The sequence below is a fragment of the Salvia hispanica genome, chromosome 4, assembly GCF_023119035.1.
Source record: "Salvia hispanica cultivar TCC Black 2014 chromosome 4, UniMelb_Shisp_WGS_1.0, whole genome shotgun sequence".
Taxonomy (NCBI): Eukaryota; Viridiplantae; Streptophyta; class Magnoliopsida; order Lamiales; family Lamiaceae; genus Salvia; species Salvia hispanica.
The window spans coordinates 20,024,153-20,039,266 of NC_062968.1; the positions used below are offsets into that span (position 1 = coordinate 20,024,153).

At 37.2% G+C, this 15,114-nt stretch overlaps 2 long non-coding RNA genes across 3 annotated transcripts; one reads left to right on the top strand and one right to left on the bottom strand.

Annotated features, from left to right (window-relative positions):
- Positions 1-1,446: 1,446 nt before the first annotated feature.
- Positions 1,447-3,678, bottom strand: LOC125219719. Its single transcript, XR_007176191.1, has 3 exons — positions 3,539-3,678; positions 2,192-2,256; positions 1,447-1,685 (listed from the first exon to the last, which is right to left on the bottom strand). It is a non-coding gene; the product is annotated as an uncharacterized LOC125219719 (long non-coding RNA).
- LOC125219720 lies at positions 2,765-4,359 on the top strand. Of its 2 annotated transcripts, none has more exons than XR_007176192.1 (3): positions 2,765-3,061; positions 3,148-3,284; positions 4,189-4,359. It is a non-coding gene; the product is annotated as an uncharacterized LOC125219720 (long non-coding RNA). The 2 variants fall into 2 exon arrangements; XR_007176193.1 differs by having other exon boundaries at positions 3,154-3,284.
- The last annotated feature ends 10,755 nt before the right edge of the window (positions 4,360-15,114 follow it).

The following is a 15,114-nucleotide window of genomic DNA, read 5'->3' on the forward strand; positions in this document are numbered from 1 at the left end:
CACGTCATATTTCCCTCAAATTAGGGGTTCCAGGCCACAACTCCATTAACACCGCAGGCCACAACTCGAGCCACAACTCAGGCCACAACTATTCATTTCACAACATATTTTAATCGTAAAATAGAATACATTGAACAATTAAAACCGGGAAAATTCATTGTTCAGTCAGAAAATAGGAAAAGAAAATTACAAATCCTAGAAAAAAAATTACCAATACTAGAAAAAGAAAATTACCAAACCTAGAAAAAAGAAAATTACAAATCCTAGAAAAAAGAACTAATGGAGCAAATATAGTGTATAAATAGAAAAACAAAAAAAAAGTCCATCTGGGAGTTCACGAAATCGTCCATCTGGCGTTGGTCTCTGTTAAAATTAATATCGGTTAGTTTATTTTTTTTGCACAAACGAAATTATTCAGCCTTGGTGGCCCATGGTCGTTATGGTTTACCCGCACATGCATAACGTTGGAGCGGTAGGGAGGGAGTAGTATTTATTGCTACTACTTAGTTGTGCAAATTGAACAAAAAAATTAACATGCGTTAGAGCATCCTTAACCCTGTCCCGGATTTGGGCCGCAAGTCCCCTCCACGTCATATTTCCCTCAAATTAGGGGTTCCAGGCCACAACTCCATCAACACCGCAGGCCACAACTCGGGCCACAACTCAGGCCACAACTATTCATTTCACAACATATTTTAATCGTAAAATAGAATACATTGAACAATTAAAACCGGAAAAATTCATTGTTCAGTCAGAAAATAGGAAAAGAAAATTACAAATCCTAGAAAAAAAAAATTACCAATACTAGAAAAAGAAAATTACCAAACCTAGAAAAAAGAAAATTACAAATCCTAGAAAAAAGAACTAATGGAGCAAATATAGTGTATAAATAGAAAAACAAAAAAAAAGTCCATCTGGGAGTTCACGAAATCGTCCATCTGGCGTTGGTCTCTGTTAAACCAATCCACAGAACTCAAAAAGTCTTGAAATGCTAGAGGATTGAGAGTGAGAGTTTGTGTGGAAGAGTATTAACAATGGAGCAAATATAGTGTATAAATAGAAAAAAAAAAAATTGAAAATTCGTGGGGACTTGCGACCCGGCCCGAACGCAATTAACGCCGGGACGGGCCGCATGGGCTGCGGCACGGGCGCGCATAACGCCGGCCGGGACGGGACTCGGGAGCGGCCCCGGGACGCAACTGCGTCCTCGGGACCGTCTCGGGCCGGGACGCAAGGGGCTCCAACGGAGAATTCGGGCCGGGACTCGTGAGTTGCGGCCCGGCCCGGCGGCGTTATTGATGCTCTTACATACCCATTTAATCTAATGTCACGCCCGCATTTTACTAAGGATAGTAAAACACGGTTAACCATGACCGGGGATGGGGATTAAGAAGAGGGGATAGAAATTTGGGGAAAAGAAACATAGGTAGATCATATATTCGAGGGTTATTTGAAAAGAATATACTTTGAATAGAATAGCTCGATCACAAAGACTCGAGTTAGAGGTTCATACAATACAACTTTATCAAATACCAGAGTCATATAGAAGTGAATTGCTTCAATGCACAGCGGAAACGACTGAAACACGGTTCCATGTATGAAGACATGAACCTCCGAGAGTACTGCATAAGAATAAGAGTAAGCCCCACTTTGGATCAACACCCTCCACTCCATCACAACTCAACCTGCACATTAGAAATACATGCAGGGCTGAGTACAAAAAGTACTCAGTGAACACATTGCCGAAAGATACACATATATATTTATAAAAATATTGTCAAGCCATCGTTAGAGTAATCCTTGGGGGTTTTCCTCAAAAAGACCCAAACTTACTAAATTCTTTTACTTTAAAAGTTCGTCTGATCAGACTTCATTCCTTCTGTAATTTGCCATATCTGAACATTCCTTCTTGTGCCGGGAAAGTGGCCACTTTCCACGGACACCGGACCGGCCAACCCTCTCAATGACACACAGTCCACGTGTACACTAGTCCGAGTAGGGACTCTCCCCTTGCTGGGACCCGAATTCGATTCTTACTTTAATTGGCATAGCACATTCGGTATAACCAACACAGATAGACATCATTACATAAAACCAAAACAATTTATGGCAAGACAATATCATTTGCATAGATAAATATTATCTCAAAATATTTCATACTTTTCATTTGTATATAAGTTCGAAAGTTCACCTTGTATGCTTCCAACTCCGTAAAATAATATTAACTCACTTGGAGTTACGTTCCTCGCGATGGACCTTGTCCAATAAAAGATAATCACGATTTAACTTCAAGAATTAAATAAAAGCATATGATATGCACCTAAGATATGCATCCTATCTTCTTGTTCTTTCCAACGTTATTCCTTTCACTTAATTAAATGGAGAGATCACTTAACAAATAAAATCAAGACTTTACTTTAACCAACTTACGCAAGCCTACATATTTAAATTAATTCAAGGGAGTATAAGCCCAAAAAATTAATTTAATCCAAGCTAAATCTTAACTTAAAAATAAATCAAGTATAGTCTAATAACTTAACTAACCCAAGAGGAAACTAATTCATAAACATGGACTCATATATCATTTTTATTCTGGCCCAAGCACTTTATCCATTTAATTATCTTGGCCCAAAGAATTAAATTAAGAGGTCCAACTTATTTAGTTTAAAGAGGCCCAATCTTGAAATAAAACTTAAAGTCCAAAATAATTTAAAAATAAGAGCCCAAGACTATGAATAATGAGAGAAAACCCACTCTCATTCTCTCCTCTCACTTCCTGCGCCTCCATTCCACTCCCAACGTCTCTCTCTCCCTCTCTCAACTCCCTCAGCTTCGCCGGAACTCCGCCATGGCTCGTCGGCGTCGACCGGACCAGCGGTCAGCCTCCACGGCGTCCCCCTTCTCTCCTCTCTCGTTTCTCCCTCTCTCGGTCAGCCGCTGCCCAACTTAGGCTCGGCCTTCATCCAGCGACGAGCTGGTCCTTCCAGCCGCCGCCTGCCACCACCGCCGCTGCATACACGGCGGTCTCACTGCCGTCGCCATCCGCCGTCGACCGAGAGAGGTAAGGTTCTCACATCCCTTTTATTTAATTTTTCTTACTAAAGATTTGATTTTGAAAACACAAAACTTAGTATCTGATTTTGAAAGTTGTAGAAACGGATAGATCGTGAAAAGAGGATCGAAAAGAAAATAAATTTCGTTGTTCTCGCCGGACAGCCACCGGAACGCCGCCGGACAGCCGACGGAGCTCCGTCGACGTCGCCGGGCAGAATCTTCGGCTTGAGGTGAGGCCCCTATTTCTCTAATTGATTTATCGATTCTATGACTTTGCATATATGATATGTAAATTAGGCTCAACATAGAATAAAATGGTTTTCACACTTGATTTTGAGAAGAAAGAGTTGAAAGGTTGATTATTTGGGGAGCATGCTTATTGTGATTCTATATTCTATATGATTTCATGCTAAAATGACATGCTTGATAAAATCATGCTTGAAAAGAATTGAAAAGATTTAAATGGAGTTTGAGAAAATCCTACCTCAAAAGAATGACAAAGATTGGTTTGATTTGTGCTCCAACTTGAAAATCCTCTTCCCCTTACTTGCTTAAAAACTTGTTCGTAAAAGAGAATTTGAGTGTGTAAGATTTTAGTGGAAAACTTGTGTATTTGTATTTGATAGATGAAAATTACTCTTGCTTTATATACTACATGATTTCCGACAAGGGAGTAAGTATCATCTTCTAATTGTAAACACGTCTCATTCGTGATTAACACGTACCTCTTTGCATGTAGTAACTCTCTTCGTTCAAAGCACATATGTAGCAAATCCCTCTTATATCAACACGTAGGTGATAAGTCTTTACTATGTAATTCATTTCGCAAGACATTTGCATATCTTCCATGGCACGTTTGTCTGCACTGTGAAGGATGTTTTTGGCCCATTATATTGAAATCATAATGTGCATGAATAGTCTTTCACTATTCATCACTATTCTTCACTATATGCATGAAGAGATACATTACATATAAATACACATATATATTTACACACACATATATATCCTCTCGTATGTATTGGTGCCACTTTCAAAGGAATAGTCATCTTTGTCTTTGATCATCATTCATAGTTGACTAGGCTTAAAAGATTAGATTGATTTTCTTACCGTGTCAACATTTCTTGTGTGTAGGATCATGATTTGAAGAAAAAGGATGGCATCTCGGGAAGCCATTATTCTTCTTTGTATAGATATAGAAACATGTAGTATTTTTCTCACTTGTATAGAAGAGACTCTATTATGTATAAATAGACATTCAATATATACTTCTACTATAATTGTATATGGACAATTATTTCATAATTTCTTGTATGTTGTTGCACATTAAAACTCTTTGAATAAATTTTCTTTCTCACATCAACACTTGATTATCAATGTATATAACCAAGGACAAAATAATGCAACAAAACATAAAGTATAAAATAATACTTACTTTATTTACGTAGAACATTTATTTTTATTTTTTTTCGGGTTGTTACATATAACGGCTGAAATTTGTCGACATGCGGAATTCTATGTCAAAAACGAAAACTGCTTTTCAAACCTACGGTCTTATATTTTGAGATTTCAAAATAACTTTATTTAGTCATTCACATCATATAATAGTTACGTAACTAATTTATTGTGTAGAACATGCTTCTTAAAAATTCTTAGATTGTCTCATGTGACCAATTATTTTCAGTTATTTAAATTCAAATAGCTTCGTTTAGCCATTCACATCATGTAATAGTTACATAACTAGTAATTTATTGTGTAGAACATGCTTCTTAAAAATTCCTAGATTGTCTCATGTGACCAATTATTTTTAATTAATTAAACTCAAAATAACTTCGTTTAGTCATTCACATCATGTAATAGTTACATAACTATTTATTAACATTACCGATTATTTACACATGTATAGATTTATCATCACATTTTCCATGAAAAAACATCATTATGGGATATGTGAAATTTTTAAAACTTCGTGATATGGTTGTGACAAAGGAGAATTTGACAATTATTTTTTAACAATTTAATTTGGGTTAATTGGTTATTTACATGACCAATTATTTTGATTCCACAGGAAATTAACAATTCCACTTCGTTTAGTTATACACTAAAACGCACACAAAAATGTGATTTAATTTATATTTTAACTACTCCCTTCGTTCCAAGGAAGATGACCCATTCCTTGGACGGCGCAGAAAATTTATACAACTTTATTTTGTGTATGAAGTGGAGAGAATAAAATAAGAGATAGGAAATAAAGTAGAGAGAAAAGTGTATCAACATTTAGTAATGAGTCAATCTTGTTTGAGAGAAACCAAAAATGAAATTGGATCATCTTCAATGGGATGGAAGGAGTACAAGTCTAAAATGGATAAATTATTATTTTATAAGTTTTATGTCACACATATATGACATTTGATAAAATATTAAATAGAATTGGATTTTTGATATAATACGTTAACTTGGTATAAAACACATTTTTTTTCCTAATTAATTAGCTATCAATTAGCTATTAATATAATGTGGCGTTTTCCTAAATTATCATCATTGGATTAGTCATAATATATTCTCTAAATTAGTCTTGACTATATATGTTCCTATACTAAGGAAAAGGAGAATATATTAACACAATGCATATTTAATTATAGTCATTAAGTAGAAGGAATTAAGTGAAAAGATTAGTATTTGATTCCTTTAATTATTAGGTAAAGAAAATGGAATCATAGGGTCCCTTATATGCACAATTAGTGTAGAACTAGAGACTAAATATTGACCATTAAATTTAGATTTTAATGGCTGAGATTAAAGATATTACATCTTAATTATGTATTCATTCTGTTAATTAATAAGTTCAGTCAAGGGGTAGTCATTTTTATATCTGGAATGGTATGAACGGAATTAGGTTACAGATTGAGTGGGATTTCTATAGAAAATATGTAAACAATTTTTTGAATGTTAGGTTTATAGCAAGATCTACATGGTTCACAATATCAATAGCACACTCGCAAACGGATATAATATGTTTATTCTACTCGTACCATCAGTTATTTTGTTCAAATTCGCATCTTCGTAATGTTACAAATTTGTTGTTAACATAGGGGTGTTTTTTTTTCTTTTTTAATTACTACTCCCTCCGTCCCACTTTAGCAGTCCCATTGACTTTTCTGCACTCATTTTGTAAAAATGATAATAAATAATTAAAGTGGAGAAATAATAAAGTGAAAAAGAGAATAATATAGAGAAGAGTCTTATCTACATTATTCTCTTTTTTACTTTATTATTTCTCCATTTTAACTATTTATTATCATTTTTATAAAACAAGTGCAGAAAAGTCAATGGGACTGCTAAAGCGGGACGGAGAGAGTATTTTTTAGTAAGAACAAATATCATTTTCTTTTAGAATGAGTTTCACTCATTTTATCTGTTGGACAAAAGAAAAGGCATCAAAAAAATTGTGTCATCGGCGTCGCAAGTCGCAACTACCTTGGAAAGCAACAGGTGTTACATTAGACTACCTCAATCTATTGACAAGGTGTTATTTTAATTAGAAAATTTAAAATACTTCCAGCCAACGGCTTTAAAATGGTGAACACAAATTAAATTGTTAATCATGTTCATCTATTGACAAGTGCAAAAATAATTCATTTACCTTAACTAGTGAGCACAAATTAAATTGTTAATTGCCTGCGAAATCAAAAAAATGTCAAATTCTCCTTTGTCACAGCCAAATTAGGAAGTTTTAAAAATCTCAATCATCCCATAATGATGATTTTCTATGACAAATGTGATGGTGTATCTATAAACGTGTAAACTTTAGTGATGTCATTGCCTTTCTTTTTTTTAACATAGTTAGAGCATCCATTATAGGTGGTTAACTTTTGGTGGACAATTTTTTTTTTTTTCCATAGCCCCATTTTATTTGTCCACAGCCATAAAAAAAAGTGTTCGCAGCAATAGCGGACACTTTTTAGTGGACAAATTTCACTTTATTGTTTTTGTTGTATATTTTAATTCAATTACAATTAAAATTATCGGACTATAAATAATAAGAGAACGAGATAATAATAAAATTAAAAATTGCGATGAGACCAAATATTCGTTGTATTCATGGATACCGGAAAATTACATAACGAACATTTAAAAAAAAACATACAAAAACAAATAAAAACACCGCCACCATCTACTCGGTGGCGGAGTCGGAAACCTCTGCCTCATCGTCGTCGCCCACTCCCTCCGGCGCCGCCGCCCCTGCCCCCGGTGTCCCCCCTGGACCAGTCAGCCCCAGCTCCTCTCTGATCCTACACATCAGCTCATAGTATATCGACTTGGTGATCGGGTCGGTGGCCGACTCGTAGAAACGGCAGTTATCTTGCAGTTGTTTCATCAACTGCACATTCAGGTTCCTGTTCAAGACCACATGGGCCCCATGGTCCACGGACTGAGCTCCAGAAGGCGCTGCGCGCCCCGCGATCCAGACGCGGCCGCCGAGTAGCGGGAGGAACCTGCAGACATCCGGGCGCTGCGGATACTGGCCTTCTGCCCCGGAGGGCGTGAGCGCCTGGTGTGTGTAGGAGAGGGCTCCTCCGCTTGGGCGTCGTTGAGGTCGATTGAGTGTCCGCCGCTGCTGCTGCTGTAGTGCCCGGCTCTGTTGCGTCTGTTGCGCTTCGCCGCGTGACCCTCGGTCTCCTCTGCACAGATGGCCTTGAATTTCGGGCAGTTCTCGAGAACGCGAAACTCCTTCCAGTGGTTGAACTTAGGCTTATATAGCGCATTGTATTGGGACACAGAGAGAGCCTTCACGTCGGCTTCGTTGCGGCCACTCTCAGCGTTGGTAAGGTTGTTGCCGTAGATGCCCGCGAACTTCTTGGTGGGTGTCAGAATCCTCCCAAACTTTTTCCGGAGCTGTTCCGCGTCACGCGGTTTGGCGCCTCTCGGCTTGAACTCATTGTAGGTCAACAAGACGCGCTTCCAAAAGCCCATCTCGGTCTGATCGGTGCCAACACAGGGGTCAGATGTGACGGCATCCCATGCCCTCGCCACAGCAATCGACTCGTCTTTAGTGTAGTGCCCGCCCCGACTTGCTATCGCCGACTCGCTACCGCCGCTGCTGCTGCCATCCCCGTCGCCGTCGCCGCCGCCTCTCCCCCCATCGCCGTCGCCGCCGCCCCTCACCCCACCGCCGTTGCCGCCGCCCCTCCCACCACCACCGTTGCCGCCGCCCCTCCCACCGCCACCGTTGCCGCCGCCCCTCCCACTGCCACCGTCGCCGCCGCCGCCGTCGCCGGTAGATCTCGTCGGCGGGGTCTCCGGTAGGCCCGGACTCATCAACCCCATCATCTGCTGCAGTGTGAACCTATCGAAATCAGACAAAGGAGTCTTGGTGCGCTGGAAAGAGTGAGAAGGGGTATCCGGTCGCGGATGGTTGGGCGAGTCCATAGTCGGTCGATAATCTCCAAACGCCGAACGACCCAAATTCCTCTGATGAGAAGACTGACCCCGATATTGGCTTTGTTGCCACGGCGGGGATGTCGGTGACCACGACTGGAATGGAGGGGGACTGGGACTCGATCCCCGGGGGGTGGGACTCGATCCCCACAGCTGAGATGGCTGGGAAGAAGGATAGTATCCGTATCCCGATTCTTCCGTGCCGGGTGAATCTTCGTCTCTCCCGTGCATCTCGGTAAAATCTAGGGTTGTGAAATTGGGGGTGGAGTGAAAATGGGTGTGGAGTGGAAGACAAATTGGTGGGTATTTATTTAAATAAGCCAATAAATTAAATAAAAATTCGAAAAAAAAAAAACCCGGCGGTCCGCCGCGGCGGTGTTGCCGCGCAATAGGTAGGCGCGGCGACCGCCGCTTTTCTCTCTCCAGCGGCCCGTCCTCGGCGCAAAGCCGGCGATCTTCCGTCCGCCCCAGCCCATTCGTCCGCCCCCGGGGCGGACGCGACTCCAGCTATAGCCCGCCGCGGCTAAGCCGGGAAGGGGGCGGCCGGCGCGCCGCCCCTATAGTGGGTGCTCTTAGTACTCTCTCAATCCGCCAATAGGAGTCATATTTATAAGCGGCACGAGTTTTAAGAAATGTAAAAAAAAATAAGAGAAAGAAAAAGTTAGTGGAATAAGAGTTTCATTTACATATAATATTTTTAAATAAAATGTAAGTAAAATGAGTTAGTCATATGTGAAACCTACTATTATTCATATTAAAATAAACTAGAACTCTTATTCGCTGACGGACCGAAATGAAAAAACAGAACTCCTAATCGAGGACAGAGGGATTATTTAGGAAGAAAGTTCACCCTCGCTTAAAACCTTAAACTTAGTCAGGTCTAATTAGACTTTTAAAAGATAACTTATTTTAAATAGAATATAAACATCTCTTATGCAAAGTTGTTATATTACTAATTCAATACTTAATTACTAACTATAATTAAATAATAGGAGTAGCCATTAGATATTCAAATCAATGGCCTAGATCATCAGCTCCGTAATGTTAATATGATCAACAAAAAACGAGAATAAGGGCATCAAGTCAATTTACAACAAATTAGTTGTAATTAACTTTTGAAAAATATCTCATAACTTTAAAACGGATATAACTTTCTCGATTTAAATTATTTTTTTGCACAACATATGTCAAATTAAAAATAATTTCATAAGGATTCTAACGAGATTTCACTTGCATATGTTCCGATGTCAAAATTTGAAAAAAAATCAATATTTTTAATATTTTCGTACAGTAACAAATGTCAACACAGTATATAAAATATGTCAATATAATACATGTAGAATGTCATTCTTAAAGCGATGACATTCTCATAACATTGTGTTAATATTTTCAAAACAGTATATTTATATATTCATCCAAAACTCTAATTTAGTAGGTTTTTTTTTTATCTTTTTCGATTTAATCAATAAAAACGAAAAATTACATGTGGCAAATTTTAGACCACTAGATTTCTAAAATCCTATGATTTCAAATTAATTGTAGTTAGCAATTAATGAGTGAGTTAGTAATTGATCACTCCCCCATCTTTACGATGTTCATCTTATATTCTCGTTCATCCTTAGGGAATTTTTGAAGCTCCATATATTAATCAAATTAGGATATTTAATTAATCCCAATATTAATTCAAAACACCAAGTTCTTTGAAAAAATTATTCGGGTAAATAAATATTTCCTTCATCCCAAGGTAGTTGAGTCATTTCTCTTTTCGGCAAGAAGTCTATCTTCACTTATATTTTACTCTCTCTTTATCTCTCTTACTTTATCATTTTCTTACTTAATCTCTTCACTTTAATTGTTATCAGATCAAATTCTTAAATTATGTGATCAGAAAAGTACCTCAATTATCTTGGAACGGAACTACCTTAGGATGAAGGGAGTGTACAGAAGATTAATTATAATCTCAGATTTAACTAATCGGCTCATCACGTTGATTAGTCGAACCTTTAAATTTGACCAACAATTAATCCCTCCAATCATTTACCTAGATAAGCCCACTTGAAAAAACCCCACCAATTCTGCCCGCCCAAACTAGGATAATTAGACTTTAGCCCATCATTTCTATTTATTTTTATTTAGCTCCATGGCCCACGTACTAGCCCAAGTAAAAGAGTCCAGCTTTAAAAAAAAGGAAAAGAAACGGTGTTTTCTCCCATTGTTACAATTTACTCCATCCGTCCCAGATAATTCGACCTAGTATTCCACTTCGGACCATCCCACATAATTCGTCTCATTTCACTTTTACCATTTTTTTTATAGTGGACCCCATATTCCACTAACTTTACCATTTTTTATAGTGTACCTCATATTCCACTAACTCATTCATACTCACATTTTATTATAAAATTAATACTTTAAAAGTAGGACCCACATTTCACCAACTTTTTCAACTCACTTTCCATTAGATTTCTTGAAATCTGTGCAGGTCAAAGTATCCCAAATTATTTAGGACGGAGGAAGTATTTTATTTAGCCACATGGATCAACACAAAAGTAATGATTGATTGGAGCTATTTTTCACTAAATTTTAGTATTTAAGACATGGAGTATAAATGATTTCATCTCCAATTTTGAAAAATAGAAATGATTGAAACAGTCATGAATTTTTAATACATAAATGATAAAGTAAAAAAAATAGTAACATAATAAAGAGAAAGATAAAAATATACTTAGGAGTATAAAATAAGAGAGCAAAATAAAAAATAATGGAAATAATGTTAGTAGATTGTGAATTCACTTTCTGAAATCGAAAGTAATAAATATTCAATTTTTAAATGACTGATCAAAATAGAAATAGTTTCTACTCTTAAGAAATAATATAAAATTATACTACTCCAATTAAAGTTAAAAAATTATACAAAAGAAAAATATATAAAAAAAGGTTATTAGGGGCTTAAGCCCTTAGAGGACTCCACGTCCGGCCATGGCTGTGTGTGGTGGTGGCCGTCGCTGCCGCCTCCCCTTGTTGACTCCTCTGCGCTGGCAGAGCGCCTCCACTAAAACAATCGCCACCGAAACGACCTCCCAAGATAAGTTCTCCACTTTTGTAACTTTCATAGCCATAGGACTAGTATCTCACCAATTTGGTGAACTTGAGCATTTTATCTTGATATTTAGAAGACATGGTGGTGAAACAAGTTGTTGGCTTGCTTTTTCTGGATTGCATTGAAGATATAACTGTGATATTGATGCCATAGGTTTGGTTATAACTGGAGTGTTTGATATTGATCGAAGAGGTCATCCCGAACCATCAGTGGAACTGTCTACTACTTTTTAATTGAACCTTAATTCACATTAAATTGGGGAAAAGAAATTGAGAAATCCCAGTAAGGCGCCCAAAATAATAGTCATGCATTGAAACGTTGAACAGTTGAACCAAAGCCAATGTGCACACTACCATGAACCCAATAATATAACCTTACAAAAAAGTATGGAAAATAGATTAATACAAAATTCATGAAAAAAGTCCTTAAACATGCAAATAATTATGGAATTTAACTTCTTACTAAACATAATCTTATAATAAAACAATAGCAGATAAAGTTTTATAAACAGAGGACACATTTCCTTTTTAGCTTGTAGACATCATATCTTTTTAAAAAATTCTTTTATGCGTTAAAAGTAATATATAAAAATATTCTCTCAGTCACTTGATAAAATCTGCTATAGGATGGAGGGAGTTTAAGGTTTAGCAAAATCTAAACTTGTTAAACAAGTATTGATAAGGTAACGCTAATTTTGCAAATTTAACTATTAAACAAGTATCGATAAGTAACACTAATTTTGAAAATTTAATTATTAAATAAGTATTGATAAGATAACTTTAATTTTGAAAATTTGATAACCGCGCTATAGAGTGTACATACTCCTGCCTGCGCTGCGAAGCACTGTATCATTTTTTCATTTCTCCCGAAGAAGCAGCAATGGCTTGGCGCGGTGTTGTAATAACTGAGTGAACAATTACATAAAGCTATCTATGATGATTAACCAAGAACGATAGTGAAGGAGCATAAACTATAGAGCGGAAGCGTACCTTGATCCATAACGAATTTAAACGTAGAATTGCTTTGCAGCGGCTATGGATCTTCCAAACGATCAGAGACGTCCTTCACAATAGTCTACCGACAGAATATAGATATATTGAACGTTCTTTTGACGTCTGGGTACCATAACACTAGCTTATATTTATATTAAATACAAACCCCTTTATTTTTTCTATTCGGTCCCTCGTCGAATAGAAAATCTCATATGGTATCTACACTTATTTCCATAACAAAATAAATTAACTTTAGCCTAAACTTTAATCTTTATTGGATCACTTTAATTGGGCAACTGAAAGATAGCCATACACATTAAAATAGTCATGTGGAAGCCCAAAAATTCTAACAATCACACACTTGGGCAACACATGACACCAAATAAATGTGTACAAACCGAATGAACGCTCAAAAGTTGATACGATCTTGGAAGCCGTGCGTCAAGGATTTCAACTGTAGCTGGATTCAATCGGAAACCACCCTATCAAGATGATATCCGAAAGCTATGAAACTGTCCCCATCCGTCTTCGTCTTGGAAACAGCTTCGCGTGGGTATCTTGCACATCTCAATCGGAGTCCGAATGAGGGAGTTATGACGGTTTTACAGAAGTCGCGCAGAACTGGCGAGGGAGTCTAGAGAGAACACCCGGGCGGGTGTTTTGCACCCTGCAATTCACCCGACCGGGCGAATCACCCGAGACTTAGATTTTGTGGGCCTTTTCCCACATTTTGGACCCTTAGTATAAATGTCTTTTGATGTCATTTTTCATAGTAGATAAGATTGTGATTAAGATATCTCCTTTGTGAGTTTTTCCTCTTTGAGGAATGTATCCAATTCCTTCCTTGAAGGTTGCTTGTTTCAATTTCATAGATTGATTCAAGTAGAGGTATGCATCAATGGGGTGTATACATTGAGTAGTGGAGCCAAGGGGTGATAGAGCTATTGAAAGTTGCCTATGGTTGTTTCCATCATGTTGGTCAATGTCCTATGGTCATAACTCTTTTATCTCATCATTATGCATATGCTTTCCATTCCCAATCTTCCATCAATTCTTGTTTAGATTCAATTTTTGTTGGTTGGATCTTTTATTATCTTTTACTTTGTGTTGATAAATTGAAAATAGCATCACAAAAATAGTTAGATCAAGCATCATCAATGGGTAATTTCTTGGGAGATGGATCATAAAATACATGGATCCTTATCATTTGGTATCTAGAGCCTAGTACCCACTAGGTGTTTGATCTATTGCTTCCTTGAATTTTATTTTTTTCCTTGTTTTGCTCTGTTTTTGATGGGATGATCGGATTGATCAAATGTGCTTAGATTAAGCTGAAATTTGGTGTGTATGATCTATGTTAAGTGTCCTAGCTACCTGCAAAATCTCATCAAAAAATTACTTCGTTTTCCTAGTTAACTTTGGAGATTAACATCATTGCCCTGTTTTGGCATAGTTGGGGAAAACCATACAAAACCTATCCAATTATCAAATCTGACTATATATGACTATTTTTCCCTTGATCTATACTTGATTGTGAATCTATCCACCAAAATCCATCCAAATTGGGCCTGGGTAACAAACCAAAAAAATTCATAAAGATCAGCCAAATTTCAGCAAAAAGCTTCATCCCATGTCTTGTATTCTTTAGTGTGTGTGTTTGCTCTAGGCCTAGTTTCCTTGCTTTCATATGTTTAATCATAATAACACAAATAATGGACACAAATTCATCCAACTGGTCCTCCCAAATTCTTAATGAGATCAAACTCAACCCAAATAACACAAATAATGGACAAAACATAATACTTTATTTTTGCAGAGAATAATATGAGTTTTATAACTGCATGTTCAAAAACACAATATAGAGCAATAACCAAAATTACTCCCACTGAACGAAAGTACCATTAAACAACATAACACTCATTTGGGCTACATGCCCATAAAATACCTTGAGTGATAGTCCCTTAATGAACAGATTTGTCATCATCAAATCTGTTCCCTTAATACTGCAGAGTTATTGTCACAACATAACTTAAGTGGTCTTTCAATACCTTATAGTATGCAGCCTAGTGACAAAATTTTACAGTCATATTCAATAACTAGATGCCCCAAAACAAGTTCCAAATTCTGTTGTCATGGCTCTACAGCCAACAGACACAGGTAGCTTAAAATGGATCCTTTAGTGTATTGACATCTAACAAAATCAGAATCAAAATTCCTAAAGGTCTCTCCAAATGATCTGATTTTCTGTATGTGAGCATGTAATGCTTAGTTTTCTGTATATATCTCATAACCCGTTTTGCTGCTTTCTAATGATCCATGTCGAGTTATGAGATATCTGCCCAACATATAAACAATTAAAACCAAATTGGATCTAATACATACTTGAGCACGCATTAGGCTCCCAATCGCCGAAGCATATGGAACCTTCTACATTTTCTAAATCTCAAGATTTATTGATAAGACTCGTTTCATGCATTGGTTTAGGGTTAAAAATTGTGCATTTGGGGCGCCAATGTTCGTTATTGAGTT